Source organism: Apostichopus japonicus, chromosome 19 (genome assembly GCF_037975245.1).
Source record: "Apostichopus japonicus isolate 1M-3 chromosome 19, ASM3797524v1, whole genome shotgun sequence".
NCBI lineage: Eukaryota > Metazoa > Echinodermata > Holothuroidea > Aspidochirotida > Stichopodidae > Apostichopus > Apostichopus japonicus.
In genome coordinates, this window is record NC_092579.1 from 25,218,482 (window position 1) to 25,230,799 (window position 12,318).

A 12,318-nucleotide genomic window follows, 5' to 3' on the forward strand; every position below is an offset into this window, starting at 1 on the left:
ATAACTACGTACGATGTATTAATGAATTAATTAGTTCACAAGGTAGACAATTATACTACTTACGACAGATGTACATTCCTTAAATATAATGCACAGACATCATAACTCTAGTACAACCATATTAAATGTATAAGGGAGTCTTCTCTTCACTACACATGTTGCCTACATCAATAATCAGGTATATCGTTTTTGACATAGACAATGCTTTTCCTGAACTCCCCTTTACCATGCACGAGTACTCCATAGGGGCCACAACAATTTTTTTTATATAAAGCTGCAGTGTTGAAAGTAGTTAAGGTGGCATACTCCTATTAGAGTCTTTATCCATCCGCTCGATTGTTCTCCTTCAGGAAAAGTGCCAAAAAGCAGCAGGAGAACATCTTTTGTGACCTGTTATCAATCATGATCTAGTTCTTTGTGGCTTGCATGTTGAAGAGCATGAATGGATGTACACGTGGTGAGTAAATTAGGTCAACTGAGGCAATTTTAGACCCCTTTAGGCCTCCCAGGAGCAGCGTAGGAAATTTCTTTAACCACTGAGTGAAGAGGTTTGTTTACAAGTGACGAAAACTTCCGGCTCGGATAGCAAAAAAATTCACGTTGATGGTACGGGAAATTGATGGTTCCATGAAAGGCCAACTTGTCAGCTATTCGGTGATGGTAGCGTTTAGCTAGTGAAAACTTCTATCTAGACTAAGAGACCACATTACTTTTGTGATTTAGTGTGTAAGTCAATGGGGCATTTAATGGGCGTATGCTACCTTAGTGTATTGGTTCCCTGACGAATGTAAAATGTACTATTCTTCCAATCATGTTTGTCTGTTGTGTGATGCGTTACTATCACTTTCATTAAAGAAAGTTAAGGCCTAGTTTGAATAGCAAAACGTATGCGAAACAGCGTAGTAAATTCCTATTCCAGGAGACAGGTGGCACAGTAGTTACTGCAAAGCTGTTACACGTTGAACTACGAGACCGAAAGGTGTGAAAGCGGCTGGGTAACGAAGACTACTCCCTAGCCATATAATACGGAGTACATGGTCGGCGCATAGCACAACACGTAATATAGCCGACACTGCGGCGGCGGTTATTTAATACTGTATGCGAGATTCAGATGGCAGCCTAACTTTTCTCCAATCGTTTTAGTAAATCCATCTGATTTGAACATTCTTCACGGACAGGTGAGTGTGTGCAGTCTCAAATAGATACAAAACAGATACACAAAATGGGACTTAAGGTGGGGGTGGGGGGGGAGGGAGGGGGAAGCTAGATTAGCCTTATGGGTAGTTCCACCTCTAATAAGGCCTTAATATAGTAATACAATAGTTTACCAGCATAATGACTCGGCAGTGCAACTACTACATTACTGCTACTACTATACCCTGCATCGTGCGTTGGTTTTTGCAAATGCGGGAGTGTTGGATGGTCAGAATTTAAAACAAGACCCACTAGGTTATTAAAGTCGTACAGTCTCTGTACCAGGTACCTAAGGTTTTCCCTAACAAATGTAAACTTATAGTAGTATTTAATCCGAATCTAGGTCTAGTGCCATTCCGCCATAGCCTAGGTACATGCCGCTATACCTTTCCGCCATAGGATTCGAGCATTTCCCCCATGGCACCGCCTAGGGCGGAAACGTACATTTTAGGAAGAACTTTACACTGGTGTACAGGAATGTACCGGTGAAACTTACTTAAAATCGCATGGAGGCAAATGTTGGTTGAAGTAATTGAATTAAAATAAAATTTTACAGATTCTAGTTGTTGATTTAGATATTAGAAGACCTACTTGGGGACAGACAAGCCTTAATTGGTAGTGTGAAGTGGAGCAATTTACAGTGCATGTGTTGAACATTGAAAAGTGCTTGAATCATAAATTGCCCCAACAAAGCTTTACAATTAGATTATTCCTTACCTCATAATTCTGGGAATTTCTTGTACTATAATGTACTCTTACCGCCATCATAGAAAAAGTGCTTTATCGCCATGGTGTAAACATGGCGAAAAGGCATGCACCTTTCTCTTGTGGTATAAAGTACCCCTTTTGACCCTTATTCCTAAAGGCGTATGTAGTTGTAGAAAGCATAGATATTTTTGTGACATTTAGGTTAGGCCCAAACAGTCACTAAACTGACAGACAGGCATTCCTGGTGTTATACAATTTACACAGTAATATATATATAGGCCTATATACGAGAAGGTGAATCACCTTTAAGCAATGTAGCACCAAATTGTCCACCCTTGCCCTTAAAGGCATTGAAGACTCGCCCCAAACCGTGTGCGGTCATCTGAAAAAGTTAACTTTCCATTGCTTGCAAGTGATGTTTTGTTTGTGTCGCTACAAAATGCAGACAGTACAGTAATGAAACGTGATACCTTGTTATCTTTAGCTGGACCTGAGATGTCCATCACTGTATTGTTTGAACACTGTGCTGTGTGTATTGACCGCAGCTGAATGTACTGACTATACACTAGTGTCTAATTACCGATGGTAGCAAGCATAGGCGTACGGGACCATTTCAGTTTGGGGGGGCAGAACTTTTTGTGCCCGAAAGTTCCTGTGACACAATCTAAGTAGAGCGCCACCATCGGTTGGCGCATAGCGTACAAGAAAATTTTTGGCACACAATGCCTCTCAGATTGCTGGAAACGGCACTTTTGAGGCCTTGCAAGTTGCATCTAAACATTCTTTATTTTATAATCTCACGTTTTAGAAATTTACACTTCCCCAAAAATTTGGTAAATTAGAAGAAGAAAAAATGGTAACATCACTTTGAAGGTGAAAAATGGGACAGTATATTTTTTAAGCTCCTATTTAGTTACCTTATTTATTATTTTAACACAGTACTCAGCTACCTCCAGAAAAACATACATTGTTCAACGTAGGCGGGATAACGTTGCTGTGTCGGGTGAGACTGCAATTTGTCTCACAAAAAAAGTATAAAATATAACAAAGAATATGATAAACCTGTACTTCTAGGCTTGTAGGCACCCCCCCCCCCACTATCCATGAACAAGAATACGTTTCTTATATACACTCATGTTGGGGATGTCCAGGTCAAGGGCGGCGGAAGCACTTTTAATCTTGGGGGGGGGGGCACCGACATCAAAGGGCACTTTGCAGATATTCGATTGAACTGATGCAGCCTTGTATTTAGTACCCTTTATAACTCTTATTGTATTATCTTAGTTGTGTAAACACATCACTCCATCAATGCCCCCCCCCCCCAAAGGAAAATATGCATACTAGCACTGCAATATCCAATGCGCAAATTGGGAAACAAAGAACAAGTTTTCTTTTGAGACAAAATGAGGTGAAATCATGCTAGTTGCTAATGTAGGAATCTTCCGAATTAGAGTTTTTTCTTTTTAATATCTAAACAAATCATTTCCATTCGAAATAGCTTTTGAGTTTGACCCACAGAAATTCATTAAAAGTCACGGGCTTAGCCAGGATTTGCAAAGTTGTATGCACGACTATCTGAGCGGAGCGCCACCATTGGTTGGCGCGGAGCGTACTAGAAAAGTTTTGGTTTTACAAACCCCTCAGATGGCCGGAAACGGCCCTTCCCCAGAGTTCATTCTGGTTCCCTGGCCTCTTGCTAACTTGAGGCACCTCAATTTTTATGTAGAAAAAAGGCACATTTTTAACCTGAGGAAAAGTGGGGGGGGGCACGTTCCCCCATGTGCCCCCCAGTTCCGCCGCCCTTGGTCCAGGTATACAATTGACTAGTTAGAAAAAAAATTGATCGTGCAAAAAGCGTGGTAGCCCAGATGAACTGCGCTTACGTTGGTGTTACACGGAAATATTCGGGCATCATGATGCTAAATAAAGCAAATCATGGAATTGTCGGGCAAAAATTTGAAAAAGATTCGGGCAAGCTACTGCATATTTAAATATATATATATATTTCCAGATGACAAGAAATTCGGGCAAAAGTCCTGAACAATTCGGGCAGCCTAAGAGGAGAAAAAAAAAAAAAATTTTTTTTCTCCTCTTAGGCTGCCCGAATTTTTCAGGACTTTTGCCCGAATTTCTTGTCCTCTGGAAATTTGGGGGGGGGGCAGTCTGCCCCCCCTGCCCCCCCGCCTCGTACGCCTATGGTAGCAAGCTGTGTGTGTATTTTCGCGATCGATGGTGGTGTTTAACACTTCTGTTACACCTCATTCGAAACTAGGTCAGATTACCGGTAGAAATTCCAGTAGAACCCAGTTAAAAAATCAACTAGGTTCTACTAGGGCCTACTATGTTTAACTGGTTTTTAACTGTGTTTAACTGGGTCTTACTGGGTTCCAACTGGGCTATGCTGTATATGAGCTAGGTTCAACTGGGTTAACACAATGTTCAACTGGGTTTGTTCAGGCCCAACTGAGTTTGAACTATGTTTGAACTGATCCAGTTGGGCTTCAACTAGGTTTTACTGGTTTTTGCACTGCCCAACTGGGTTTGAACTATGTTGACTGGTGAACTTGCCCTGTTGGGGTTGAAATAGGTTTAAACTGGTTTTGCACTGGCCCAACTGGGTTTGGACTATTGGCTGGTGAACTGACCCAGCTGGGGTTTAACTAGGTTTCACTGGTTTGCACAAGCCCAACTGGGTTTGAACTATGTTTACTGGTGAACTTGCCCTGTTTGGGGTTGAACTAGGTTTCACACTGGCACAACTGGGTTTGGACTATGTTGACTGCTATTATTTTAGGCGTAATTATCAAGAATATTATAATGTAAGTTCGTAAGCAGTAACCGTATCGTTATATAATGAAAATGCTAAATTAGCCAACTTATGAGGGGTGTAAAATAAATCTTTGTCATATTTATCACAGTTATGAATAAACGATTACATTTTTGTACCGCAATGATTAAAAATATGTAATATTTCCTATACAATAAATTTGAAAAATTATGTCATACTTTGTTCGTCGATTTGAACAATTGGTAGGCAAAATGCCTTCCTAATGCAATATAGTATGATCCGACTAAATTTGAACTTTGACATCTGTCCCTTGCGTGAGCGCTAAATTTATAAATTCCGAATCCGCAAACCACATACGCCAACAGAAGCTTCGCAGAATAATCGCATTTGTAACCGATTTTGCCAACAATTGTAAATTATTACTGCGGCTAATTTCCCTCCTTTGTGATCTTGCAGTATCTTTATATTATTGCGCATACTTGTAACATTATAATTGATTGTAAACGTGCTCTTTATTATAAATAATTGAACAGAAACTTTATATATATAGGCTAGTGACTTAGGACTATAGTATAGGCTAGGCCTAACAAACCGGTCCCCTACTAGGTATTCCACATGGTACAATTACTAACGTTAGACATATCCTAATGTTATAGTTGCCTAGCTTATAGGTGCCTAACCTAGCTATACTCAAGTTAACACCTATATTTAGCCGCATGATTTAGGGAAAGTTATCGTCAACTCGCAAACATAATAGCAATTTGCAAAATTTACGCAATTGCCTTGATTGTTGTTTCAAACATGTCCTATTGGCATAATAACATACTTTGCAAAAGTCATTAGCCTAGTGAAGTGTACAGCATACACGTTATATGCTACAAATGTGAGGATGCCCTTCACTGAACATTATGATTATGAACATATGATTAAACTATCAATCTATTTTTTACAGTGTAAGATGGTCAGCTGTTACATAAAGTTTTTTTTTTGTACCATAGTTTTACTTGCTTATTAAATATTAGTGCACTGTGCAGTGCTCACTGTACAGAGGGCTATACATTTGTACAGTACATTTGTATGTTGTCTTGTGGCAGAAAAAGGGTTGATTAATAACTCTCTTCTGGGTTGCTAGGCAACTATATTGTTCTTCCTGGAAATTAGCCCTCACAGGAAATGGGGTCTGTGTGTATATAGTTTAGGAACAAAGGAGTTTTGTGAGGGTACAGTATAGGGAGTTGGCAATTGGCTATGAGTATCTGAGCAAGGCAGTTAATTGTAAAAGAAGAGAAAGATAGTTTAATGGCTGGATCGTTGGTTTTAAACCTTAATTTACATAGTTCAAGTTTCTGTAGACCTTATTATTTTATGGAAGTTGTGATATTCAACTGACAGTCTGGGACACTATTTATTATAAAGGATACTATTTACTATAATGGATAGTGTTTTACAATAAAGGATATTCCAGGACACCCATCACTTATAAAGGACATTATTTTACTACAAAGGATATTGACATTATTTTACTGAAAGGATACCCTGGAACACTATTTCATATAAATTAAAGGATACTTTTTTGTTGGGATCGGACATTCATAATACCATTTATTGGGTTCAACTATACTGATGTCGTAGAATATCTGATGTCGTGCAAGATCTGAGGTCGTAGAATACTTGTCACTAGCAGGCTAACTCACCAGAACAGACTTTTAAATTAAGTGTATTTCTTTATATTTTGGGTGCACACCTCACAACTGTAAGATGTTTCATTTAATTCTTTGACTGGGCCCAGATCAGCTGTACATGAAGTAAAACATAGTTGACCCAGTTTAACCCAGCAAAACATAGTTGACCCAGTTGAACCCAGTAAAACATAGTTGACCCAGTAAAACATAGTTGAACCAGTTGGACCCAGTAAAACATAGTTGAACCAGTTGGACCCAGTAAAACATAGTTGAACCAGTTGGACCCAGTAAAAAATAGTTGAACCAGTTGGACCCAGTAAACATAGTTGAACCAGTTGGACCCAGTAAAACATAGTTGAACTTGAACCAGTTGGACCCAGTAAAACATAGTTGAACCAGTTGGACCAAGTAAAACATAGTTGAACCAGTTGGGAACCCCAGTTCACCCAGTTGAACCTAGTTCAAATTTGGGCCAATTTCCGTATAGAAAATTCCAGTTGAACCTAGTTCAAAAGTTCAACTGGAATTTCCACCAGGGTAGACGTTTCTTTTTGCGCGAGTCTTCACACCCTTTTAGTCACGGAAATAACAGGTACTTTATGCAATCGTTTATTCCTTGCACTGAAAAGTATAACCTTTTAGTTTTAACTGAGCCGTAAACTATATATACTAAATGCATGAGAAACAACTCAGGAATGTTATTTGAAGGGGTAAAATTGAATGCAATTTTGGCAGAGGAAATAGGATTATTACTTTTGAGTCTGGTGCTAGATTGACGAGAAGTGATTCTCCTCGCATATAGGCATATATTTATATTAACCTACCAAGGAAATTGTTTAATGCTAGGAAACAAATATGGTCACTGTTTGTGATAAACCTAACTCAAAGCATGTCAAAGACATTAACGGTGTAGCCAGCGACGTAGCCAGGAATTTGAAAGGGGGGGAGCACTTTTTGCGATTGATATTGATTTTCAAAAATTTAGGCACGACTATCTGAGCGGAGCGCCACCATCGGTTGGCGCGGAGCGTACAAGAAAATTTTTGGTTTTACAAACCCCCCAGATGGCCGGAAACGGCCCTTCCCGAGTGTTCATGCTGGTTCTATGGCCTCTTCCTAACTTGAGACACCTCATTCAATATCACTTTTCAACCAAACAAACAAACGAGTTAAGATACATAAAGATACATAATTCAATAATACATAATGTATTTAAAATTAGCAAGGTACATGTACAGAGTAGTCTTACTTTTCAACTGCTGATACTTGTAGTTACATATATAGATAGGCCAGAAATGTCTTAGATACAACTATAGCCAGTAATTGTCTTTGATACAACTGTAAATGTTTAAGTTAGCCTAATAAGAGAAGGCGAGAGCTATCCGACGATTGCCATCTGATTCAAATTTCTCAACTGTTTTCTCAACTGAAATATTATCTACGTAAACAGATTCTTAACTAGATGTTACAACACTGACAAGATCGGATCCTATAGTCTTTTTCGGCGGGTAGAGTGTTGAATGAAACGGCACGCGATAGAAATGACAGCCTAAATTAGAAGACTAGGTCACCTAATTAAGCCATATTCTTGCTACGTTCATTTCAATAGTTATTCCTGTCTAGACTCTTAAACTCGTTCAGCAAGCTTATGGATTTGAAATATGGGTGTTTTGAAAAAAAGATAACTTGGCCAAAAAAAGTGTAGGCCCGGGCCCACAGTGCTACATACTGGCTACGCCCCTGATCATATGATATCATATTATCAGCAGATTTTGTTTCCTGTTTGAATTCTTTTACATGTTCTTTTACATAATATATCAGAAAGACAAACATAGTGCTCTTTTACAATTTTTCCATAAGGATGATTCTTGTTTATTCCAATGTCTGGACTTTAATACATTTGACCAACTTAACTGATGGACAATATAAACTTTCATATTTTGGAATATAGCCAGATATGCAGTGGCCTAAAAACAAATATCGTTATCGCAGTGTATTAGCAGTGTAATAATTATTTATAGGAAGTGCGTATCACGTACGATTGCTAGCTTAGCTTCATAACATGCTGTTCGTGCAACAACTTAGGACGAATCATAGAAAGGATGAGAACGAACGTTGTTGACGTTTGTTGTGCATACGGTTCGTGACATTCCATAGAGTGCGGTTAGGTAGGCAATATGTATTTTATTACGCAGTGGCCAACTGTAGGCTTGTAATAGGCTATAGGCTAAATTTAGCTAATTGCATCTGCCAAACTAAGTAAGTAGTTGAATCAGTAGGCGTGAATGTTACTACGATTATAATTGAGTTAACGGAGCTGACGAGTATTCAAGATCAAAAGAGCACTGACAAAATACCATGCTAAAAAAACAACAGTTTTTAAACATTTTTTTCGACACTGAAAGGGGGGGAGCGGTCGCTCCCCCTGCTCCGCCCCTGGCTACGTCCCTGAGTGTAGCACATTTGTTTTCTTTTTTGCAAATGCCACTTATTCAGTCAAGGTGTTGCAGTTTTCAACACAAATCCTCATAATACTACCACAGACCTAGGCGTCCTTGAAGTATTGCTGTGTACGGTGTTTAATTCTTTCTACATTATCTAGTCTAATATTATTTAGTCTAACTTGCTAAGCCTAGGATAGGTCTTCTGTGCATTAGAAGGTGAAATTTGCCCCTTTAGAAATGTCTGCTCTAGCTAGTTATCAAAGCAGGCCCGTAGCCAGAAATCTGCAATGGAGAAGGGGGAGGGTTTTGTTGAGCACAATGGGTCAGAGACTCACATTCAGGCTATGAACTTGTGGAGAGAAAGAGATATCCGAAGTCATTAGGGAAGTGGGGTTCATCAGCAACTGTGAGAAGGACAACTGGAGAAAAATAGGTACTATCTTTGCAGTATCTTTGATGTAATTAAATTTCTTGCCATGATTGAAATGGCATTTCGGGGAAATAACGAAACTGTGGAGGAATTGCAAAAGCCGGACGATTTATACTCGGGGGAAAGTTTAAGCAACTTTTGTTATTCACTGCAGAAAGTACGGCAAATGCTATAATTGGCGTGATTGAAAAGGCAGGACTGTAACCTGAAAAGATTATTACCCAATCATATGACAGAGCTAGTGTCATGTCAGGAAGATTGGGTAATTATATTCAATTTATTATATAAAAAAATGATAAAATGACAATGAAATTCCAGGATTTTCAAAGAGAAGGGGCTGAAGACCAGTACTTATATCCAGTGGCGTAGCTAGACTTTTTTTCCAGAGGGGCGAAATCCTCAAAATTTCTGACTTTTCACCGCGATTTTCCGAATTTTCTTCAAACTTTTTTTTCCAGAGGGGGCAAGACATCCAGATTTTCTGATTTTTCTTCGAATTTTCAAGAAAAATGGGCCAAATTTGGTAAATTTTACCCCAGATTTTCCAATTTAAAAAAAAAATTCCGCCAGGGGGATTCCCCCTGCCCCCTCTTTCCTACGCCACTCCTTATATCAAAATTTATATCGAAAGAAATTAAGTATGCATCGGACCTTTTAAAATTGTGTATTACTCTCATTTAAATATAAAATCATAGGTCCTACAGAAATGTTTCATGAGGCACTCACTATAGAAAAGGTCCGTAGGGTCAAGCAAAAAAAAAAAATTGTGATTTGCTTTTTTATTTAATGCTGAATCCGACTGTCAGTTGCTTAAGAATGCATATTCTGAATGCATCTCATATGCATGCATTGCATGTCTTTTTTTACTATACGCACTTTTTTTCCGAGATAAAAATTTACTTTAGGAAGTATCAACGATTAATTTTTGGCCAGGCTTGTGACAGTACAATAAAAAGTACAGTAGTACAATATTCTCAACCATTTTCCATGCAATGATGTTTGCTGATATAAATACAAGAGCAATCGTTGCATGTATATCTGTAACTGCATGATATAATATGCGACTCGTTCTTGAACACATGATGCGTTATATTTATTTTCTCATAACATTATTTGTGCCCCCCTTGATACTATGGTGCCCCTCCGTGTAAAAAATCCTGGCTACGGGCCTGTATCAAAGGGGTGATAAACTTCAGCTTCTCAATCTGTATGCAACTAAAATAATATCACTGCTAATTTCTTTACAGTATGTGTGATTATCACATTTGGTGATTACATTTAGTTTCTGGTAACCAGACAGTTTGAAAAACCAGGAGAAACCTGTTAGCCAGTGGGTGTGCACGTACCATGCATAGAGAATCATATGACATATCCCATGGCGGCACATAGTTGTTATTTCCCAATATCCGACGGTGCAGTAATTGTAATGTACTTCAGTACAGTATAGGCCCACAAGACGGGTTGTGTTGAAATGACATTTCAATGTCACATTGGTCCATGTACAACTATACTGCCAAGCTTCTTTTCATAAACAGTTTGTTTCCTGCTGCACTGTATGATATAAGGCTTAGGTCAATTCCCTTCTATTACCACTATCTGAGGAATCTAACTGTTCCATATTTTTCATGGCATCCTAGCTATCAGTACTTAGTTGGAAAATGTTAGCTTTCCACCAATGGAAGACGCCTGAGTAGCCTTATCATATTCATCAATAGTTTAGGTAGTATATTAAGCTAGATGTTCATAACTATTGCTAGGGAACAGCATGTCTGCTGTGGAATCCTGCCTGTATACACCAAAACTTTGTATGGATTTCACAAAAGGGCAATGTTTATATAGCAGCGCTAGTGTGGGTGTTTGTGACTTCCCCATTGATGTGATGGTTCTATTCAGGTTTATATATTAAATACTTGGATTCTGGGTAACCCTGTACTGTTGGATATTAAATATTCAGTTGAACAGCTAGTGAAGAAGCAGAAAATTATCATAAACATAGTTGACCAATGATGAAAATGTGTTTGTTGATAGACTTATGACACCAAAGTTGACAGAATTTAGTAAATGATACTGGTTTACATATTTTGTCAAATGAGGAATATCGGGAGGGGGGGTTAAGGGGGGGGGCTGGTGAGAGGGATTACTAATCATTTGAATAATCTATTTAGATCATTTCCCCACTAATATCCCTTTTTTAATAAAATATTACACTTTGTGGATATTGCAAGGATAATGCCCAGGAATTTATGAGCACAGAGCAGGGCAGATCATGTTCACAGACCACTATATATCTATAGGATTAAACTGTTGAAATCTATGTTTTTAGTTGAATTAGTTAAAGGGCAGATGGCATCAATTTCAGTTAGTCAAGTTCTATTAGCGTCTGGCAAGAAGTGAACCTTGGAGAAATGACATATGCGATATGGTGTTCCACCAAATTGAGTACCAGACGCCTATTATTTTTTGTGAGTTGTAGTGAAGATCAGAGGTCATTTGGGTCAACAGTGGTCAAATTGTGAAAACATTGTAAACATGATACCTCAAAGGGACGATTTGACAAATTTTTAAATTGGTATGCAGGTGGACCCAATTGAGCACTGTTTTTCATTGTGTGGAGGGCAAACTGGGTGAGATTGTAAAAACCTTCTTACTTTAATATCACATGAAGGAAACTTGGAGGCATATCTCATGTTTAGTAGTGTAGGGAAGGTGTTCCATACTGATTACAAGTAGCCATTTGCCTTTAATGGAGATCACAGGTCATTTGGGTAAAATAAATAAGTATATATGACCTCATGTGTACACAATATCTTAAAACCAGAAACAACCTCTGTTAATCATTGTTGTTAAAATTGGAAAGAGTTCAAATGTAATGTGGTATTTTTTTTCTTGAAGGTTTCATGGACTTCATCTTTCCTGTGATGCATGTTTACTTAAACAAACCTAACACAGTATCTGTAGTACTAATAGGCTTTCACCAACTTCTTGTATGAGCCCATTGCTATTTACTCAGTATTTTACCAAATATCAGTTGAAGTTTGAATGTAAAATGTGTATGTACATGACCATTGCATC

At 38.4% G+C, this 12,318-nt stretch overlaps 1 protein-coding gene across 11 annotated transcripts in view; it reads left to right on the plus strand.

The window, feature by feature from the left end:
- Positions 1-172: 172 nt before the first annotated feature.
- The window catches only part of LOC139959354 (uncharacterized), a 91,266-nt gene continuing 79,120 nt past the window's right edge, over positions 173-12,318 (plus strand). The window contains exon 1 of one of the 11 annotated variants that reach the window (XM_071956856.1): positions 173-457. The gene's annotated coding sequence lies outside the window, so the exon portion shown is untranslated. Of the gene's footprint in view, positions 458-772; positions 1,179-12,318 lie in introns of those variants that run through there. The other 10 variants (XM_071956855.1, XM_071956850.1, XM_071956852.1 and 7 more) reach the window with 10 other exon arrangements.